The 22414-nt window shown below is 48.6% G+C and overlaps 1 protein-coding gene and 1 long non-coding RNA gene across 3 annotated transcripts in view; one reads left to right on the top strand and one right to left on the bottom strand.

Moving 5' to 3' along the window:
• The window catches only part of IL34 (interleukin 34), a 55587-nt gene extending 34385 nt beyond the window's left edge, over positions 1 to 21202 (bottom strand). The window contains exon 1 of one of the 2 annotated variants that reach the window (XM_082712299.1): positions 20996 to 21202. The gene's annotated coding sequence lies outside the window, so the exon portion shown is untranslated. The remainder of the gene's footprint in view (positions 1 to 20995) is intronic. The other variant, XM_082712302.1, reaches the window with a different exon arrangement.
• LOC309853259 lies at positions 2779 to 4630 on the top strand. Its single transcript, XR_014305604.1, has 3 exons — positions 2779 to 3037; positions 3378 to 3494; positions 4367 to 4630. It is a non-coding gene; the product is annotated as an uncharacterized lncRNA (long non-coding RNA).
• Positions 21203 to 22414: the final 1212 nt, after the last annotated feature.

Raw genomic sequence — 22414 nt, 5'->3', positions numbered from 1 at the left:
CTGGTCACCTCTGAGATTAGGCAGCATTTTCAATGTGCCAGGCCCTGCACCAGCTGCCTGATAGACACTTGCTCACTCCCCTGCATGACCCTGAGTTATCGTGACTACCCCCACATCTCGCAGCAGCATGATCTCCGTTTTACAAATGAGGAGACTAAAACAGAGAGATTCAGCCACTGGCCGAAGGACACACAGCTAGTGACTGGGGAGCATCTGGATTCAAATCCCAGCCTTAGATGCTTGAGTCTTACTTAAGTGCTTTGCCACTATGGCCTCACTGACTACAGCACCCAGAAAAGACAGATCATGACCTTCATTTCACAGGGGAGGAAACTGCCCACAAGCTCTGGACCTGCCCACAAGCCACTGCCCCATGCACCAGGGGACGCCCTCATGAGGTGCGCAGGCTGGCCAAAATCCACTGGCCAGTCTACCGCCATCTTGGTTTGGTGCCAGATATAGAACTGGATTTCTATTTACTAACACCAAAGCTGGAAATAATCTACACACACTCGTGGGTGAATGGATTAAAAAAATACGATAGACCAATACAACGGAAAGAATGGACGATCGCTACACACGACATGGTGAAGCTCAAAACAGTCACACTGAGTGAAAGGAACCAGACATCCCCCAGAGAAAGATTACCGCTAGAACTCCATTTATTTAAAACTCTAGAAAACCCAAACTAATCTATAGGGACAAAAATCATATGGTTCATATGATTCAGATTGATATGGTCATTGATTGGGTTCTGGCATCAATATTCAAAATTAGCCAATTGTGCACTTTCGCGTAGTCTACCACACCTTATTTTACCTCAATATGCAATTCTTTAAACACTGCATATAAATCAAGGTCCCTGCAACAGGCAAACTCATAGAGACCAAAAGTAGAGGGGCTTTGACTGCCAGGGGCTGGGGAGAGCTGGGAAGGGAGAGTTACTGTTTAAGGGGTGTCAAGTTTCTGTTTGGGATAATGAGAAAGTTCTGGAAATAGATAGTGATGATGGTTATACAACACTGTGAATGTACTTAATGTTACTGAGTTGTGTACTTTTTAAAAATGCTTACATTGGGGGGCGCCTGGGTGGCTCAGTTGGTTGGGCCACTGCCTTTGGCTCAGGTCATGATCCCGGAGTCCTGAGATCGGGTCCCGCATCGGGCTCCTTGCTCGGCGGGGAGCCTGCTTCTCCCTCTGCCTGCTCTGCCTGCTGCTCCCCCTGCTTGTGTGCTCTCTCTCTCTGACAAATAAATAAATCTTAAAAAAAAAAAATGCTTACATTGGTCATTTTTATGTTGTGTATATTTTCCCACAATTTAAAAAATGTAAAAAAAAAACCTCAAAAATATGGCATATAAGTAGACACTTGTATTTGAGGGGAAAGATGAGGGCTCTCTGCTCTTCTCAATGTATTAAGAGATGTCTGTCCTCAAAGAGGTTTTGAATAACCGTTCTCCCATAAGACAGAGAGCCTTCCCCTCTTGTAGAGCAAGACCCTCATGAAGCTTTGCTCCATGGACCTAGGATGGCCAGGGGACAGTCGGGCCCCCACCTATGCAGCAAGCCCCCTCCACGAGGTCTGACTGGCCGCGATCCCTTGGACTTGCCACTCCCTGAGCAGAGTGCCCTTCCGTCTTCACACGCCAGCACCCCTGCCTTCTCCCTCCTCCATGCCGCACCTGCACCCAGATTCTCACACGCCACCCTTGTCCCACAAAAGACTGCCAGGCTTCTGCTTGTTCCAGATGTCCCCCTCTCCAAGGGGGTTGCCCCTCAGTGCCCCCAGACCCCTGGGGCCCCTTGTCCTTTGGCCCTCATCACAGTGTCCTGTGCATCTGGTCTCTCATCTCTGAGCGGAGAACTCCTTCAGGTCTGGGACTCTGTCTAACCTCCTTGGTCTCCAACTTTCAGATTCTAGTTTAAAGCCTGCCCAGCCCATCAACTGTCAGGATGTGGGCTGAACCAGTCCCTTCTTTACCAATGCAGGAATGTCCCTAGTGGAGAATAATGTGGGGAAACGGCATTCTTGGTGAACAGAGCAGCTTTGTTTCTGAGTTTTGGCTCACAGAGGATGAACTCTGGGGACTTGGGCAGATCCGAGCCCAGTGCCGGGAAACCTAGCCTTGGCTTCTCCTTACGGACTCCCCTTCCTGACTTGGGACCCAGAGAGCAAATCATTTCCTTTCTCTAGACCTCACTTTCCTTATCTGAAGACGGAGCTCGGAGAACGCGAGTGGTGGAGGCGTCATGGGAGTGTTTGCAGGGGTCCCTGCCCGGACAGCATCTTGGTCGCTCAGGGCCCATTTTCCTGCAGAGCTTTGGCCTCAGACTCGTTGAGTTTGGTTCAAGTCTCGCTCTTCCAAGGGTGCCGGTGGGAGTGTGTCCCTGCCCTTCACAGGCCCTCGTGCACAGGTGGCCCATTCTGGCCCATGGTTGGATTGGTTTTTGTTTCACCTTCCACAAGCAATGTGGATCTGTGCTTGTAACAACAGTGCGCCTGTGATTACACGGTCATTCACTGTAGCTTCCCATCTCTCTCCCCTGCTGCAACACAAGCCCCCTGCATTCTTAGCTACGCCTATCATGAGGAGACACAGGGAGGTGTGCAGCAAAGGGAGGGGCTATCTTTCCTGCTAACATGCATCACTAACATGCATAACTTCCTTAGCAACACAGCTAAGGAAGAATGAGACAGGCAGCCCCTGTCCCTGAGTCACTTCCCTGAAAAGGAAGGTCTGGGGCCCAGGGAGAGTCGCCAACCCCCTCACTAGATCCGTTCCTCCTTACTCACATGTGCCCGGTCTGACTCAGGACTGGCTTGGTTCCACCAGGAGCCCCACTCATGTCCCTACCTCCTTCTGCAAGAACATGAGACTTTTTAAACAGGTCATAGAGTCTCCACCACAAGGCTAAATTCTGTCTTGCACACAGCTGTTAACAGAGCCTCTCCCGCGTGCCCGGAGCTTTGCACACAAAGATGAAAAGCTTTGAGCCCCAGTCTGGAGCAGCGAGCCCCTGGCCACAGAGCAGGCTGGTAAGAAGAGGGGGAAAGTAGGTGCCTCAGCAGACAGGACAGAAAAGACAGGAGACTAGGAAGGGGGCGGCAGGCTTCCTGGAGCAGGAACCCGAAGGGGCCTTCCCACCTCCTAACAAATGAGGACAAACACCTCCGTGGACCTCAGGAGTGGACCCAACCTAGGCAAGAAGGGTTGTTCCAGAACTTTGAGAAGTATTTGTTAGCTGAGTCAGTGGCCCAGTGGCTGGCAGTCAGGCCCATCTCTCCTCACCAGAGAGGTACAGGGGGTGAGCAACCTTGGGTTCTACGAGCCCCCTAGCTTCCTTCTTCCCCACCCAATCCCCAGACTTTCCCACAGTGGGCCACAAAGCCAAACACGAACTGAAGGAACGCCAACCAAAATCCTCTTCCCTCTTTTCTCTGCCATGGTTCTACTTCTGGACCTCACGTCCTTTCTTCCAGAGACATCTCCTAGGTATGCTTCTTTTTTTTTTTAATTGTATTTATTTATTTGACAGAGAGAGAGAGAGAGCACAAGCAGAGGGAGAGGGAGAAGCAGACTCCCCGATGAGCAGGGAACCCTATGCGGGGCTCAATCCCAGGACCCTGGGATTATGACCTGAGCTGAAGGCAAGACACTTAACCGACGGAGCCACACAGGCGCCCCTCCAACGGACAGTCTCCACAACCTCCACTTCCTCCTCCCATTCCAGAGTGTCCAACATAAGCAAGCATCTCTCTCTCTCCCTCTTCCTTTTCAATCCAACCATAGTACACCACAGCGCTTAAAGTGTATTGAAGAGTGGCCCCCAAAGTTCCGAACCACCCGGAACCTCAGAATGTGACCTCATTTGGAAATGGGGTCTTTACAGATGTAACCACTAAGATGAGGTCATGCCGGATGACGGGGGCCCCTAAATCCAAGGGCGGACATCCTTCCCAGAGGAGAGAGACACGAACGCAGAGGAAAGCCATGGGAGGACAGAGACAGAAGCACAGCGACACAGCTTCGAGTAAAAAAATGCCAAAGACTTGGGGAACCACCAGAACCTAGGAGGAGGCCAGGAAGGACCCCCGTTCCCAAGCTTTCAGAGGGAGCACGGCCCTTGATCTCACGCCTCCGGACTCCCATCTCGGAGAGAAAGCATGTCTGTTATTTTAAGCCACCCATCGCCGCCTTAGGAAACACACAGAAACCTCTTCTCACTCCCCCTCTCCAGAAGACCGTAACAGTCTCACTTTTTCCCTATTCGCTGTTAAGTGTTCCCCCGTGTAGAGACCATGGCTGATTTCATCCACCTCCTGTCGATGAACATCTAGGCCATTCCCAGTCCTTTGCGTCCGCAGGTCATGCTGCAGCGGCTCTCAGGACCGGAAGCGGTGTGCTCCTGAGCAAACGCACGGGGAGAGCCAGAACTCCTGTCTTGAGGAATAGGCACACTGGGTACATTTACGTTCTTGAAAGCTACTGCAAGGAGGCCCTCCAAAGAGAGCAGACACTTGACACTGGTAAAAGCAATGTGCGCAAGTGTTTCCTTGGCTCACTCGTTTGCTTTTCCTTTTCCAAACCAATGTACGTTTGTGGTCACAAGTAAAACAACACAATACAAAGATGTCGGTGTTTGGGTCTCTCTTCTTGTGAGGGCACCAGATCGGACATCTCCCTCTTACACCTCCTTCTCCGGCCCGTCTCCTCTGCAGGGTTAAAAGTGCCAACACCTTTCCTTCCACAGCGTTCTCCTCGCTCACACTAAACCCCGCGGACAAACAGAGGACGTTTGCTCACTGGTATTAATACAATCAAATAACCAGATCCACCGAACTTGTCCCCCGCTTCACAGTAGGCAAATCAGTATCATAATTGTGTTCTCCTATAGACACAAACACACCCATTCAGAGATCACCCTCCATAAATGGGATTAGAGCAGACGTGCTGAGCGCCAAGTGCTGGAGATCTTTTCAGTGCTATCTTGAGACCTCTTTTTCTCCTCCTTTCCCTTCTCCCCACCCCTTTCGTCTCCTGCAGCCTTACCCAAGCAACCCTGCTGGGCACCCTTCCCTCTCCCTGAGGCTCACAGATCTGTTTTGAAATACACACCTATCCGCAGGCGTGGGGCTGCTTTGCAAAAATGGGAGATTAGCACCCAACTCCATTCCTAATTTTTCTCACTCCAGGTTAAAGTCCCTCAGGGAAATCCTTCTAAATCTCTTAATGGCTCTGGAATATTTCCTGGCCGTGGGACTTTTGCTTTATTTCCAGCTGTCGTGGTAGTGGTGGGTTTTGTTTTGGTTTTGGCTTTTTTGGACATTATTAATAACTCCACAGTAAACATCTGGGGACATTTATCCTCTTTCTTTTTCATTCTTGCTGCTCACTCCCTGCTGGTTTCCTCGTGTGTTTTGCAACTTGCACTTTTCTCTCAAATTCAACAAGGATCCTAAAGGCAGCCTGAGCAGGATGGGTTGAAGGTATATCTCTCCAAAGAGGTAATGCTTTTGCTTCTGCCAGGTGTCCCAAAAAGACACCAGTCAGAATTAGCTTTTTTTTTTTTCCCTTGCAAAATATACACATTAAACTTACCATCGGAACCATTTTTAAGTGTGTAGTTCTGTAGTGTTAAGGACTTTCATACAGTTGTGCAACCAGTCTCCGGGACTCTTCATCTTGTAAAACAGAAACTCTAGGTCTTTTAAACAACTCTCCATTTCCCCTGGCAACCACCACTCACTCTACTTTCTTGTCTCTATGGACTTTCCAGCCGGGAATAGCTATCATGTTCATTTCCTGGCCTAGACACTCTAGGATCACGTGAGTTGCGTAAATTGAATCCAAGATTCAAAAGAAGGCAGGAGTGTAGTCATACATTTCTCAGAAGAGACCTTCCCCAACCAGGCCAGGTTAGAAGAGCTTCCTTCTCCTCTGCCTTTGAAGGTGAGTATATTTTTTTCTGGCCTAACTTTCACTGGAAGTTTAAACCCTCGAGGATCCCAGCTGTCTGTGGGAGTCACAGTTCTACTTCTCTGCTTCAGGTAGGTTCAAAACACTGTTCTTGTCCCTTTGGCTTTTCAAACCCAAGTTCCTGCCTTGTCCAGACCAGCAAAGGGCAGCCAAAGCAGCCGCACTCCGTCCCCAAAAAAGGCTCTCAACTTCTTCTAGGTCTCTTGCTCAAGGGCTATCCTATTTCCGTGCAGCTCAGCTATGCATAAAGTGTGTTGACTGTTTCCCATCCTGTTTCTGGATGTTTTATCGTTTTCCCCACCAACTATCAAATCTTCCATCTTGCTGGAAAGCAATCTCCCTTACATTTCTTTTTCTTTCTAGAGGTTATTTTAGCCTTAACTTTGCATGGCTCCTGCCTTATCTCTCCAATGGAGCTAGAGGTCTGGCATTCACCAGGCATGGTCCCCTCTGGACATACAGGAAATGCCCCCATGAAAACCGGAAGTATGAGGGGAAAAGAGCCAGAACCCTCTGTTAAGGGATGGGGGGTGGACACGCAGATGGTGCTGCCTCTGCTTCAAGGATGTTTGGGGCCCATAAAACTTATGTTTATAACATTGGCAAGGGTCCATAGGATGGAACTGGGACTACTTTCAATGGATAAAGGGCTAACGGGACAGTAATAGTGGCTAATGTTAATCACTTTGTCCCTTAATTCCTACACACACACACACACACACACACACACACACACAACACCAGAGTTAGGAATTCTCACCTTCATATTAAAGATGAGGAAACCAAACTGATGGTTGGGAGAAAAGGTGGGGGGGATGGGGGAAACCGGTGAAGGGGATTAAGAGTACATTTTCTTGAGAGCACTGAGTAATGTACCGAATTGCTGAATCACCATATTGTACACCTGAAACTGACAGAACACTGTATGTTAACTTTACGGGATTAAAAACAAAAAAGGGGCGCCTGGGTGGCTCAGTGGGCTAAAGCCTCTGCCTCCAGCTGAGATCATGATCCCTGGGATCAAGCCCCAAATAGGGCTCTCTGCTCAGTGGGGAGTCTGCTTCCTCCTCTCTCTCTCTGCCCGCTTCTCTGCCTACTTGTGATGTCCATCTGTCAAATAAATAAATAAAATCTTTAAAAAAAATAGATTTCACATGTGGAAAAAAAAAAGACAAGCTTTCATATGTAAATTCCCTTTACTATATTAAAATCTCCACCTATTAACCAAAAAAACAAAAAAAACACCCAGATGAGGAAAACAAAGCCCAGAAAGTTTGACAACGTGCCCAAGGTCACATGGTAGCACGTGGGAGAACGAGTATCAAATCTAAGTATGTTTGGCCCCAAAGACCTTGCTGATAACTGCAGGAGGGCGGCCTGCAAGCAAAAGGAAAAGACCACGTGCCCCCACTCAGCAGCTTTCTGCAGCCAGAGGAACCTGCCTGTGCGGCCAAGAGAGGCCTGACTCAGGGGACAGAGCCCACGAGGATGTGGAGCTGAAGGGTTGACCTGAGCACCCTGACACTTCACAGTCACAGCCCAGAGGCTGCATGCATGGCCTCAGCTGGTCACGGCAGGACACTCTGGCCGGAGCTCGGGCTGCTGGGCCTAGAGAGGAGCTATTCCTCTTCACCACGGATGGGCTGGCTTTCTGGGCTTCCTCAGAGGTTAGACAGTCTGTGGCCCTGGGCCTTTGGTCCCCCCTCATCCCTCCCTGTCTGGGCTTACGCTGGGCTAGGAGCTCAGCTTTGTCTTCCCAGCTGGGCAACCGGCTGGTCAGGGGCACCCACGAATCCAAGGCCATCAGAAGTCTCCTCACAGGTGAGGGAAGACAGCCTCTCGACCCCCTGTCACCACCCCACAGGGGCTGGAGATGGTGAGATCCCAGTTAACAAGAAATCAGCCTCTGAACCAGCATAGACACAGGAGGGGACAGGAGAATGGAAGAGAGTAAGAGCTGAATCATATCAGAGTGACTCAGGAAACTTCTGGACCCAATAGGTGCCCCATTAGGGGCCCTTCCCCTTCCTTCTCAGCACACCCCCTCTTCTCCTGGGATCCCTCATGTCTCCCAGAATCCACTTCTCCCAGCATCCCCCACTTCTCCCAGAATCCCCCACTTCTCCCAGCATCCCCCACTTCTCCCAGCATCCCCTCATCTCCCAGATCTTTCCCACATCACCTCACTTCTCCCAAATACATTCTCCCAGGTCCAATCCAGAAACAGCTATCAACAGATTCTCATGTCAGTCAGTACCAGCATTTCCATGAAGTAATGTTCTTTTCAAGTCTAACGCACAACAGATTGTAAAATGCACCAATATTTTATATCCCACTAAGAAACAGGGACAGGGAGCTGTGCTGTCAAATTATGATATGCCATTGATCCTGATTTCAGAGATGTTAAAATGTGGGGAGTGGGGGGAAATGTGTATTTTATAATCTGTGGAATATGGTAACACTAAGAGCCTTGTTGTGCCTTTGTTGTCTTGCCGGAGGGTTACAGGACAGTTCCATGTGTACTGCCTCACTGTGAATGGCTAGTATGCAGGGAACGGTATGCCCAGAGCCATCCTAGACTCTGGGAGTCTTTCCGTTTGGAAATCACAGTCTAGTAGGTGATCTTGGAGGCAGGTCCAAAGCACATCTACAAAACAGTTAAAGGCCGGTTTCTATGGTGTCAACAATAAATACAGTAAGTGTTTGGAGAAGGGACGGACTAGAGTTGGCCAGCTGGTCAGAGGACACCTCATGCAAAGAAAAGGGGGAGACAAATTAAGCTCCAAGATGAAGGACAGAGAATGGGGATAAGGAAAGACTGAGAAGGGAAAGTGGAGATAAAGTGAACAAGGCATGAAAAGGAGGCCCGTGGCAGATTCTCTGGATGGCAAACAGAAGGTTGTTCATCTGGAGCAAAGGAGCTGCACTGGGGTGTCATGGAATCTATACTGAATAGGCAAAGTCAAGGCCAGACCACAGATCATCTTCAGAGCCAGGCAGTTCTTGATGTGACATGCAGCTGGGAGCCAGTGCAGATTCTTGAGCTGGGGAGTGACCTGATGAGCACATGAACTTAGGGACCACTGATTTTCAAGTTGAATTAGAGGCAAAAGCTGGAGTGATGAAGAAAGACAGCCTCTAGGGCGTGTCTAATGGAGCTCATGTGCCCAGAGGGGCTGAGGGGCCGTTCTCCCTGGCAGTTTGAGCCATGCCTAGGTGGAAAGGAGTCCCAGGCCCTTTTAAGAACTGTCCCTTCAGGGCACTGGCCACCAGCCATTTGCCTGGTCTCTTCGGGGGTGCAGCTGTATAAGGAACCATCCTACTCAGGAAAACTGGTGCCATTCAGAAGCAGAGGCCGCAGGACATAGTGCTCGCATGTGTGCAGAATGTAACTATCATGTTAAGTGAGTCCTTTCTGCCTCCAGGAATCGAAGATAAGAGGTATATATGTCTTTGATAAGAGGTACATATGTCTGATACGTGTTCATTGATAAAACACTGCAGTCTTTCTGAATGGGCCCTACCTGACAATGTGTAGTAAGAACCATAAAATCGGATGAACCCCATGAAAGAGTAACTCCTCTTTACAGAGTGGGCCCTGAGAATATCAAGTCGGAAATGGCCCAGAGCAGGGCCATTGGGAGAGGGGAGAGCCAGAGAACTACCCCAGTCCAAACAGAGGGAAGAGGTCTGAGCTGCTTAAGTGAGGCACCTACAAACCTATCAAGCTGGGGAGAAGGGCTGCTATCGAGTGCCCCTGTCCTGGGAGCTAGGACCCGACAGAGGCAATGTAGTGTTACGGCAAAGATTTTGCTTCAGGGCCCATTTCCGCATCTGTAAAATGGGAATGAAATTTCAGCCAATGGCCATCTTGGTCAGTGAGGAGCTATTCTTACTACAGGTATGACAAACAGACAAGAGCCGGATGTAAATATTCTCACCAGGGTTGGGGGACGGGCAGAGCGCAGCATGCAAGGAGCTGTAGGGCATCCACGGGCCCCAGTGTCTGAGGCAGAGGTGGGAAATGGGAGGCCAGAGAGCCTAGTGCCAGGTCTAGGAAAGTTACCTCCAACCTAGCAGGGAGACCCAGTGGGGAAGCCATCTTGGCGCATACTTGGCCACTCTGATACTCAGCCGTCAGCAGCCCACGGCTTCTCTTCAGCTCTCCACCACAGCCGGTCCTGAGCACACGACCCCTTCTGTGCCTCTGGGGATGCCCTGGCCATTCCCCTGACAATGTTGATCTCAGGATGGATAAATTTATCAATATGGATAAATCCCTTTTCTCCTAGAGTCAGCCAAACAAGGGTAGGCTGGTCCTCAGAAGAATGTGTCTAAGCAGCTAGAGAGGAAATGAAATTAAGGAATTAAAATGCAGCCATCTAGGAACAGGATTTCTAAGTCCTTATTCTGACAGGAGTCTGGCCCCAGACTGGCTGGCAGCCTCCTCTCCCCATCTCCTCCCTTCCTCCTCATTGGTACCTATTTGCCTTGGCAAAAAGCCCTCCCTTCTGGAACCTGCTTCCTCTGGCCTAGAGCAGCATCAGCCTTGCGCCTAGCTCTTGGCAGGACCAGCCTCTCTGCTTAAGCTCTTGGACAATTCAGTTGGCCCCTGAGAGTCCTCCTTTGGCCCTCAGCCCTCCCACGGGGATAATAATACCTGCCCGGCAGAGTCCCTGTGGGGACCGGTGATATAGTTGGTGGCACCAACTACAGTGAGTGTTGGCTACAGGAGAGCAGGACCCCCTCTTGTTCTCTGCCCCATCTCCTGTGCTCGACCCACAGCGAATGCCCCTGGATGTTTGTTGAATTCGTAATAAACATTAACAGGAGCTTGAGTATATACATACCATCTCTAGAAGGATCCACAAGAACCTACCATCAGTGAATGTCTTTGGATAGTTGAAAATAGAGACCCAAGGAATAGGATACAGAAAAGAAACCACTTTTCACTGTAAATCAATCTGTATCTTTTTTTTTTTTCTGTATTACCTGTTTGAAATTAAAACCACAATACCATTTATGTTAGGACCAAAACAATGAAACACTTTGGTATAAATCTATAAAAAAATTTGTAGAAGATCTATATAAAGAAAACTATAAAACTCTGATGGAAATCAAGGAACACCTCAACAAATGACTGGAGATTCCATGTCAGGGACAGAAAGACACAGTAATTTTTAAGATGTTTGCCATCTCAATCAAATCCCACAGGGTTATTTTTGTGGATATCTAAACACTGATTCTAAAGTTCATGTAGGGAGGCAGAAGACCCAATATTGAAGAACAAGCCTGGAGGGCCAATGCTACCTGATTTCAAGACTTAGTACAAAAGTAGGCTAATCAAGACAGTGAGGTATTGGCAGAGGAAGAGACAAATAGATCAATGGAACAGAATACAAGCCCAGAAACAGACCTACCTCTGAAAGCAAACATTCCTAAGTTAGAACTTAATCTAAGAAAACCTAAAAGGTATAAAATAAAATGCTTTAAGCCCATGCATTTGCAAGCCCAGAATTTAAGATCCTGAACCAACCTCAGTTTCCTTCTCTGGGGTCAAGAGTCAAGCTTTAGAGAGCTGGGTTAACGGCTAAGTTGTCACTGCAGTAGGACAGTCAGAAAGTACACTGCCTGTGTGATTTCCAGGGAAAGGGAGAGGAGTGGCTTCACGGCCAAGAGGAACCCTTGGCAGAGGTGTCGCTCAAGGAAGGTTTCCCAACTGTGGCTACACGCTGGAAAGTACCTGGCCCCAGCCCAGCCTCCACCGGGCCAGCTAGTCAGCCGGCCTCTGTGAATCACAGTTTCACTGGAGACTGGGACAGCTCCTCCAAGAAGGCAGGCAGGAGGGCTACAAAGACCACAGTCAAGTGTGGCGGAGGTAGGAGGGTACCTGGAGGGCAAGACCAGGCCGAAAGGACCACCATCCTGTCCTGGGATGTCCCTTCCCCTGTAGGATGTTGGGAAGCCCCTGATCACCTTTTTTATCCTTAAAATAACACAGCCAAGACCCACTCCCAGGGTGGCAGTGGGGAGAAAGCTTGAAGGTAGTTATTCTACCAAGCAGCAGGTGGAACGAATATTGCTGTCAGACCAGCAACGGACACGGAGCCTCAAAGGCAGCAGCAGAGACAGGGAAAAAGCTGGATTTCTAAACACATGGTTTAACTTCTCCAGTCCTCACACTCCTCGTTCCGACTAGGGGGAATAACACGCTCCTTTATCTCCCAGCGTCCATATGAATTAGCAACCTGCCTGGCACGGAGATGTCCCTAATTGAGAGCTCCATGTGCCTTTATAAGGTATGAACGCCACCCCAGCAAACTGAGTCATTCTAGATAAACCACCATCCCAGCCAGGGCTTCCTCTGTAATCCTGCTCAGCCCCGAGGACAAAGGAAGCCACCACACTGCCACCATGAGAGAGAGAATTTATTGCCTTGCAGGTACTAGACTGGGAACTTGGGACCATCTGAATCATGTAGACAAGGTCTTGGCACCCAGACAGCGAAGTTGGAAAAAAACCACTGTTGCAAAAAAGCAAAATGTACTCAGCTATGGGAAAGACTTTAAGCTCTGGAAGAGAGTTTGTAAGGGGGGGGGGGTCCCATTTAATGGAAGAAGGGGGGCACTAAGCAACAGAGCTTGGCTCCCAATCAAAGCCAATGCTGTCTGCAGTTTTATCCTTGGACCCTGGGGACACAAGCAGGTTGGGCCTGGCTCCACAAAGCCACCAGCCGGAGGGAGGGGGGACAGCACCGGTTACCTGGCAAGCAGAGGTGGCAGCCCTGAATCCACACCTGTGAGAGTGTCAAGAGCCTGGGAACGTCAGCCAGACACAGCTGGGTAGGAAGCAGGCAACGTTTTGGCAGGTGGATTTTGGAGATTTTCACTCAATATAAAGGGCTAGATAGAGCCAGACGTCTAGGTTGACGTCACAGTTCTCCATCTACTTGGCAGTCTTGAACCAGTGACTTAAACCTTGGGCCTCAGTTCCCAGCTGTAAAATGGGGATGGGGAGCACCAGCTGCACAGCGTTGTAATAAGGATTTGAGACCAAGCATGTTCTGTTCTGCACTTACCATAGCGCTTGCCGGAAGTAAATGGCAGCAGCTGTTATTACCGTCAGTTAGGGGAGGTCTGGAAGCAAGCCTTCCCACCTGCCTGCCCCGTCCCGTCCTCTGACTTGGGTCCCACCTTCACATACGCCTGTTATGTGTAACTTTCTGGACTGGATCCCATCAGAGAGGCACAGAGCCTTGGAGGGCCCCCGCCAAGCCCACCGCCCCGTGCAGGAGTCTCCTCCACAGCTGGCCAAGTCTCTCCTTCCATGGCTCCAGGAGTGGGCCGTGCTCCACATGTGGATGGCTCTGATCACAAGTCCTCTAGGTGGAGCTGCAAACTGGCTTACCGTGGGAGTGATTTTTCTGCCAGGGACTTTCCAGTGTCCGGAATCTACCCATCCCACAAACACTAGGATCACCCTGAGCACGGTCCCAGAAGTCCTCCAGAAAGTCCCCCTAGAACCCCACACTGAGCACCTCATGCAGAATGGCACTCCCCATGAAGACACACACACACACGCACCCCAACACCTAGATCCACGAGGCACAAAGTCTAGGATGCCCGCAGACCTGACACCAACAAAGTTCACGTGCACGGCCTCACGAAATCCCTGTGAGGCATGTTGTTTTCTCCCCCAGTTTAAAAAATTGTGGTAAAATACACAGAACAGAAAACCTGAACCACTTCCAAGTGTCCAGTGCTGTGGTATTAAACACATTCCCACTGCCTGTGCACCCATCACTAAGCCCCATCTCCAGAACTCTCCTCATCTTGCAAAACTGAAACTCTAGACCCATGAAATAATAACCTCTCCAGTTCCTCACAACCACCACTCTATTTTCTGTTTCCATAATCAGCACAACACAAAGCACCTCATATAAGTGGAATCATACAGGATCGTCTTTGTCTGGCTTAGTTCACTGAGCATACCATCCTCCAAGTTCATCCATGTCGGAGCCTGTATCAGAATTTCCTTCCATTTTAAGGTTGAGTAATATTCCATTGCATGTGTTTACTACCTTTAACTTAGCCGTTCATCTGTGTATGGACACTTGAGTTGCTTCTACCTTTTGGCTATTGTAAACAAGACTGCTTTATTATGAACAGGGGTGTACTATCTTTTCAAGACCCTGCTTTCAATTATTTTGGGTATGTACCTAGGAGTGGCATTGCTGGATCATATGATCGTTTTATTTTTAATTTCTTGAAGCACTGCCAAACTTTTTCATAGCATCTGTACCATCTAACAACCCCACCGACAGCACACAAGGGTTCCAATTTTTCTGCACCCCTGCCTAGCCTTGTAATTTTTTGTTTTTGTTTTTTAATAGTAGCAATCCTAAATCATATGCAACCTATAGGGAGAGACTTTTTTTTTTTTTTTTTTAATCCCTACTTCACAGCAGAGGAAAGCAGGATTGGAGAGGCGCTGTGACCTGCTCAAGGTCCCACAGGCAGCACATTTCAGAGCTGGGATTCAAGCTCAGGGTTGTCTGCAACTGCCTGGTACTCTCGACAGCCCCTATCCCCGCAAATGCTTGCTGTCCAACTCGTTAGTGACCTTCCTAGGGTCTCCAATGTCCTCAGAGCTCTGTTCAGGGCCTGGCTAGGGAGGAAGACCTCCCCACCCCCAAAACCCCAGCCCCCTGGATCTCCCAGACCCAGGCAATCCTGAAATTAGCATCCAACAAAGGCATGACCCTGCACACAACCCACAGAGTCTTTGGCCTGGAGAGGGCCTCCTTCTTGGCTGGTCTGCCTAGGGAGGGGGGACAGCACCGGTTACCTGGCAAGCAGAGGTGGCAGCCCTGAATCCACACCTGTGAGAGTGTCAAGAGCCTGGGAACGTCAGCCAGACACAGCTGGGTAGGAAGCAGGCAACGTTTTGGCAGGTGGATTTTGGAGATTTTCACTCAATATAAAGGGCTAGATAGAGCCAGACGTCTAGGTTGACGTCACAGTTCTCCATCTACTTGGCAGTCTTGAACCAGTGACTTAAACCTTGGGCCTCAGTTCCCAGCTGTAAAATGGGGATGGGGAGCACCAGCTGCACAGCGTTGTAATAAGGATTTGAGACCAAGCATGTTCTGTTCTGCACTTACCATAGCGCTTGCCGGAAGTAAATGGCAGCGGCTGTTATTACCGTCTGTTAGGGGAGGTCTGGGATTCAGAGTGGGATTCAAGGCTGCCTCCGCAGCATCTAGAGGGAAGTGCAGGAGGGAAGGTGCTAGAGGGCCTGGAGGGGCGCCCACGCAGCTCTAGGATTGAGGATTCCGGTTTCTTCAGTGCAGGGAGGTCCGGACCAGAACGGCCGGAGGGAGGGGTAGGGCTGCTGAGAAGGGGTTACTCACAGGCATGCAGACACAGAGCCGGTGCGTCCCTGACCCTGCAGCGTCCTACCTGCACGACCGTGGGCAAGCTAGGATTCCTTCCCTCTCAGTTTCTTTATCTGCAAAATCGGGAAGACAGTCAAAGCTTGCCGAGAGCTGCGGGGACTGAATGAGCACTAGATCCACAACGCCAGGCCAAAGACTGGGCCGGACTGCGCTGGCACCACCGCTGCTTTCCCTGCTTTTGCGTGGCCCACCTTGATCCCACAGTGCCCTGCTCTCCACCAATGGGGGATGGCAGAGCCTTAGATTAAGAGTCCACCCTCCCAGGTGACTCCTTTTAGGAGTAATGCATTTGAATGTGTTAGTGCTGGTCGGCTTCTTAGAAAAAACAAATGAATATGGCACACCTGGCGGCTCAGTCCAAGGGGCATGCAACTCCTGATCTCACAGGGTTGTAAACTTAAGCTCCAAGTTGGGTGTAGAGATTATTTAAATAAATAAATAAAACTTAAAAAAAAAAAAAAAGTAACAATAATACCTCCAGACAAAGACATGGTGGCAAAGATGTTTGCTACTGTGCTATTTTTAACAATGATAATTTGGTAGCACCCTGAATTTCATCCAAGGGGACTAGCTGAGCTAGCATCTTACCATGAAATAGGATAGTATATGATCACTATAAAGGAAATTGGAGCTCTGTATTTATTGGCATTTATTGGCATTTCCATGGCAATGAATGTTGGGTGGGGAGAAAACACGGGTTATGAAGTAAGTCATGTATAGATGATCCCACAGAACACAGGTCTGCTTGTGTGTGTATAGACTACAGGTGCTCCAATGGCTTCCTGATCACTCAATAGCATCACCTAAGAACATGTTAAAAATATAGAATCTTGGGCTCCATGCTGGGCGTGTAGCTTACTTAAAGCAAGCAAGCAAAGGAAGAAAGAAAAAGAAAGAAAGAAAGAGAGAGAGAGAGAGAGAAAGAAAGAAAGAAAGACAGACAGACAGGGGGGAAAAAAAGAACTATAACAACTTGTGCCTATCTCAGGCCTCTGGAATCAGAATTTAAAAAACGCTCAGGTGATTCCTGTGTAGGTTACAGTTTGAGAAGCGATGAAGTAAGGCAGTATCTGGAGAACTGCCCAATAAAGTATCATTAGGGGTGTTACTTTTGGGGGAGTAGGGGTGTGGGATTAAGATTTTCTTTTCTTTCTCTGCTTTTCTGAATTGTTAGTATTTTTTCTAATAAGCACATGTCATAAAAACAATAAAGCCTTTAAAATGCTTGCAAAGACATAAGATCTCTGTTGGTTAAGTGTCCAACTCTTGGTTTTGGCTCACTCATGATCTCACGGTGGTGGGATTGAGCCCAGCATTGGGCTTTGCACTCAGTGCATAGTCTGCTTCAGATTCTCTCCCTCTTCCTCCTGCTCACTCTCTCTCTCTAATAAATAAATAAAATCTTAAAAAAAAGGGGGGGGGTGCCTGGGTGGCTCAGTGGGTTAAAGCCTTAGCCTTCAGCTCAGGTCATGATCTCAGGGTCCTGGGATTGAGCCCCGCATCAGGCTCTCTGCTCAGTGGGGAGCCTGCTTCCTCCTCTCTCTCTGCCTGCCTCTCTGCCTACTTGTGATCTCTGTCTGTCAAATGAATAAATAAAATCTTTAAGAAAAAATAAAATAAATAAGAGACCCCTGGGTGGCTCAGTCGGTTGGGCCACTGCCTTCGGCTCGGGTCATGAGCCCGGGGCCCTGGGATCGAGGCCCGCATGGGGCTCCCTGCTCGTCGGAGAGCCTGCTTCTGTCCCCACCTCTGCCTGCCACTCTGCCCGCTTATGCGTGCACGCGCTCCTCTCTCTTTCTCTCTCTCTCTGACAAATAAATAAATGAAATCTTTAACAAATAAAAAAAAATAAGATCCCAAATTATAAAATTCATATAGGAGAAAACACAAGTAAAAAAACTTAGTTAACACTGGATTTGGCAATTATTTCTTAACTAGAACACCAAAGCAAGGACCACAAAAGCAAAAATAGATAAATGGGACTACTTCAAAATTGAAAAAAACTTCTGTGCATCAAAGGACACAATCAACAGAGTGAAAAGGCAACCTATGGAAGAAAATATCCACAAATTTAAGGGTTAATATCCAGGATATATAAAAACTCCTACAATTCAACATCAAAAAGTCCAATAATCTGACTGGGGATAAAAATACACAAAGGACATAAATAGATAGCTCACCAAAGATATAAAAATGGCCAACAGGTATATAAAAAGATGATCGGCATCACTAGTCACTAGGGAAATGCAAATCAAAACCACAATGAACTACCTTCCCACATCCATTGAGATGATTATTATCAAAAAGGCAGACAACAAGTGTTGGTAAGGATGTGGAAAAACTAAAGTTCTCCAGGCGTGGTCACTGGCCCTTCCTGGCTGGAATGCGCAGACAGAACTCTCCAGGCAGCCCCTGGGAAACTCTGGAGGCAGGTTCCCAGGCTAAATGCAGCTCAGATCCCAGAGGACATCATCTCCTACTCGTGGGACAGGGCCCTCTCATGTTAAGTGTGTAAGACAGAGTCCACAATTCCCCTGGGGTTGCTACAGGCCTGGAGACCACTGTTCTCAGACCTCCATGGAGTCTCCCAGCATTAAAGGGCCAGATTGCCCATTTCAGACAAAATGCCTCTATCAAGACCGAGGCAGGTACTGCAGCCCGACCGTACTGCGTTGTGGAGCGGGGCGGTGGAGGTGGGGGAACTTCGGCTTCCAAAGACATTTTGCAGATGAAAGAGCTATAGGAAGCCTACCTGCCTTGAACTCAACTAAGGCAGAAGAGGGGACCCACCCACTCCGGTGGTGAGCTGGGGTCAGAACCCCACAACCCAGCACCCCAACTTCCAAGCCAGGCTCTCCCACACTGAGCCTATCCTGTGCATTTATTTAGTTGAGGTACCATTAAAGCCCCTGAGATGGGGTAGAAGGCTGGGTGCATTTCAGGCTTCCAACACCAGCCCCCAAAGCCTCCAGAACGGGCATCCCCAATCCCACTTAAACCTTCGCATCCTTAAGATAAAGTACATATTCTCACTAGACTTATCAACGTCCTTCAAAATTTGGTCCCCCCGACTCCTCTCACTTCATACCCCACTCTTCCAGCCATGCAGCCTCCTGAACTTCCCACTTTCCCCAGACTCTGCTTTCCCCCGCTTCTGCTTAATAGCCTGTTCTTCCTTTGTAAGCAAGGAACTGTCCCGGAGCCCCCAGGCTGCTCAGTCACCGTCTCCTCTGCTCCTGTGAGATGGGCTGTGTGCCTATATCAAGAGCATGGAATCTGTCTTCTGCGTCTCGCCTGTTTCCAGCACCATGGTCAGCCAGCCCAGTAAATGATTGCTGACCAAGAAAACAAAAGCATGTAAGTTTTCGGCCTGTCTTTTATGGCTAATTCTGGTATCTTCCTAAAGGCTCTGGAGCTTGACCTTGACCTTCCACAGTAATGGGTCCTTATGTGTCAAATGCTTTACCCATGTTATTGCATCTAATTCTATGGCATAGGCATTAACTTCCATTTTACTGAGGAAGAAATCCATGCTTAGAGAAGTCTGATGGGGGGCGCCTGGGTGGCTCAGTGGGTTAAGCCTCTGCCTTCTACTAAGGTCATGATCTCAGGGTCATGAGATCGAGTCCCGCATCAGTCTCTCTGCTCTGCGGAGAGCCTGCTTCCTCCTCTCTCTCCGTCTGCCTCTCTGCCTACTTGTGATCTCTATCAAATAAATAAATAAAATCTTTAAAAAAAAAAAAAGAAAAAAAAGAGTAGTCTAATGACTGACTGCCCACAGTCAGGATTGGAACCCGGCCTGACCAGCCTGTGCTTATTCCACTGCACCTCATAGACGGCCTCGCAATAACTTGCCAGAGTGGGGTAACAGGTGTGCCTGGGGAATTCTCCACTCTGTCCAGGGATCCCTTAAACTGCACTTTGACCCAGGAGGCTGAGAGATGGAAGGGTGACATCTTGATCAGATGGCAGAAGTCAAGAGACTGGGGAACCTTCAGAAAGAAAGAGGCTGACAGCTGACCTACTGTCCTTCCCCAGCGCTCCAGCCGTAGTACAGATAGGGGCCGAAGTGAAAAAAGAAATCCTCTGTCAGGGGAGAAGCCTTTCACTCCAGTTATAATGGGGCTGGAAAAGAAGAGTCAAGGAGTCAAAAAGATGCCCTTGGGATGACCTTCTCAGTTCCGCCCAACTGGTAAAATGACCCAGAGAGACCCACAGGCTTGAAGAGCCTACCAGGGGTGCTTTAAGTCCCGGACTTTGTGCCAAGTGTTTTACAAATCTTCTATCAGTTATTAAATTTTTATAATCTCTATTCTTCAGATGAACTAACTGAGATACAATTATTAAGTGAGAGTTCAAGGTCAAGAGGGTATGCATACAAACCCTGGCTTATCTGCCTTCAAAGGTCATTGTTTTAACCACCACGCAAACTGCCTCCTTCCTGAAAAATCCTCAGAGAAAACAAGTTCCTTACCCACCCCCTCATACCATCACGGTTCCGAAAATTAGGAATTAGTCACATAATTGAGTGAGTTCACCCCATGTGTATCATGAACTATAAAAATGTTCTTGCCCTATGCCCCAAGTGTTCATTCATTCTAGATGGAAAATAAACTCCAAGGAGAGGGGGGAAAAGTTTTAAAAAACTTCAAAAAAGTTATTTTCAGTATTGTCTATAAAAGCCAGATTACTAACTGCAATCACCTGGAAGCAGCCCAGCCTCCCAACTGAGGGGCGAAGGCCGCGTGCGCTGGGATGGACTGGTTAATGTGGTGGACAGCACGTACACCTTGAGTATGTATGCCCTATAGTAGGTGGGTTGTGTGCATTTAAAATAAATGTCAAGTGTAAAAGTAGAACTTATTTTAATTTCAGAATACCATCTGAATGAGGCAGGCTCACCTATGCCATTTTCTTTCCTCCCTTTTTAAAGAACTCTAAGTCAATTAATTTTTGATAAGGTAATGCAAGCATGTGATAACTCATTCACACAGAGTACTTAAAGATCTCAAGACCTAAAGCACTATGCAGTGAACCCACAACAATCGTTTAAAAATGTGGGTTTGGGGCACCTGGGTGGCTTAGTGGGTTAAAGCCTCTGCCTTCGGCTCAGGTCATGATCCCAGGGTCCTGGGATCGAGCCCCACATTGGGCTCTCTGCCCTGCAGGGAGTCTGCTTCCCTCTCTCTCTGCCTGCCTCTCTGCCTATTTGTGATCTCTGTCTGTCAAATAAATAAATAAAATCTATAAAATAAATAAATAAATAAATAAAAATGTGGGTTTGATGATTTACAAAACCCAGAAGAGAACACGGGAAAGTAACTTGCTTTATGGTTATTTGGATCTGCCTTTTTTCCCTGCAAGCCTGAAGAAACACGTAGAGAATTCACAACATTTCTGAGATATAGTGCAGAGCTGCTTGGCGGGGGTGGGGGTAGGGGGGCTGTCTTTTTCAATTTTTGCTCAGATCCCTCTTGCTGTGATCTGCAAAAGCGGCAGCTAAGTTGAGGTGAAGTCAGGAATAGGAAACCATATGAGAAAAAAAAAAATGCCTTCTTACCTGTTCACCCAGGAGGATGTGGTTTTCTAGGGCTTTGCTGAGGATTTCTATGGACTTCAGGACTGGAGCAGGTGCCCAGGAGCTGGGGGCAGTGGATGTCAGGCGGGAGAGGCTGCGGCTTCCCTTAGCCTGCAATCCAGGCTTCCTGACTGATGAGAAGGGCGGGGGGAAAGCAGGCCACTGCAGCTCCCGATTCAGAAACTGAAGCCAGCAAGGGCGGGGCAGGGCCACGTGTCCCCAGCCTGCCTTGGGAGTGCGGGTAGGAGGGGGCCACAAACCCCGACGATCAGCCAGGAACTGTTTCCTGGCTCAGAGTGCCTGGCAAGTTAATGGCCACAGTCCCCAGAGTCAGATTTTGGCTCCCAGACAGGTTGGGCCATTTTAAGGGAATACCCTAGCTCCTCTCCAAAACACATTTACTCTGGCAAAAAAATTCTCCTTACAAAACTTAATAAAACTGGGTGATGTGGAAGTGACTGCAGTGCATGTGTACACAGAGGGACAGATGGAGCAAAGGCCTCTGATAAATATCACCACTGCTGAGGACCAATCCATTACCCAGTGTACAGAGAGAGACAGACATGAACCCAGCGATGAAGCCCGGGACTTCCTGACAGGACTTCTGGCGTAACCCGTGATAGGACACATAGCACAGGGAGTTCCTGAGGACCCAGAAATGAGGCCCTTTGCTTAGCCTCACCTCTGAGAATACGGGCACTTTCACTTTGCCTGGGTCAGATCAAAAGCTGAGAATGCTTCTGCCCAGCAGAGTTCCGTGGGCACCACGGGGAAGTTCCTCCCCCACCTAGTTTTCACAGTAAGCTCCATATATCTGGAGATGTTAGGGGTGGGCCAACCCCCCAAAGGATCCTTTAGCGCTTCCTCCAAAGTACGTTACCAACAGGGATCAGGGGACAGGGGAAGGGCTGTGTTCAAAGCATCGAACTATTCAAGACAGTAATTTCCAGCTCCCATTTCTCTGAAAAGGAGCACAAAATTTTTATTAAAGGAGCCCTTAATAACATCTAGAATTCCAGAGCACCTAGTTTGAAAAATGTTAGCCTAGATGTTAACATGTCTTTTTCTGAATACCAACATCTAGCACAAATGGTTGTTTAAGAAATGATTTCTCGGGATGCCTGGGTGGCTCAGTGGTTAAGCATCTCCCTTCAGCTCAGATCATGATTCCAGGGTCCTGGGATCGAGCCCTGTATCGGGCTCCCTACTCAGTGGGGCACCTGCTTCTCCCTCGCCTACTCCCCCCGACTTGTGTTCCCTCTCTCACTGTATCTCTGTCAAACAAATAAAAATCTTAAAAAAAAAAAAATCAGTTTAAAAAATAAAATGATTTCTCAGTTGGGTTGACAAAATTGGATTCCTGGTTTGGCCCTGAACTTCCAACAGAACAAGGCCCTCACT

Source organism: Mustela nivalis (genome assembly GCF_964662115.1).
Source record: "Mustela nivalis genome assembly, chromosome: 18".
Taxonomy (NCBI): Eukaryota; Metazoa; Chordata; class Mammalia; order Carnivora; family Mustelidae; genus Mustela; species Mustela nivalis.
The sequence above is the reverse complement of the archived record's forward strand: the minus strand, read 5'-3'. Positions and strand labels throughout refer to the sequence as shown.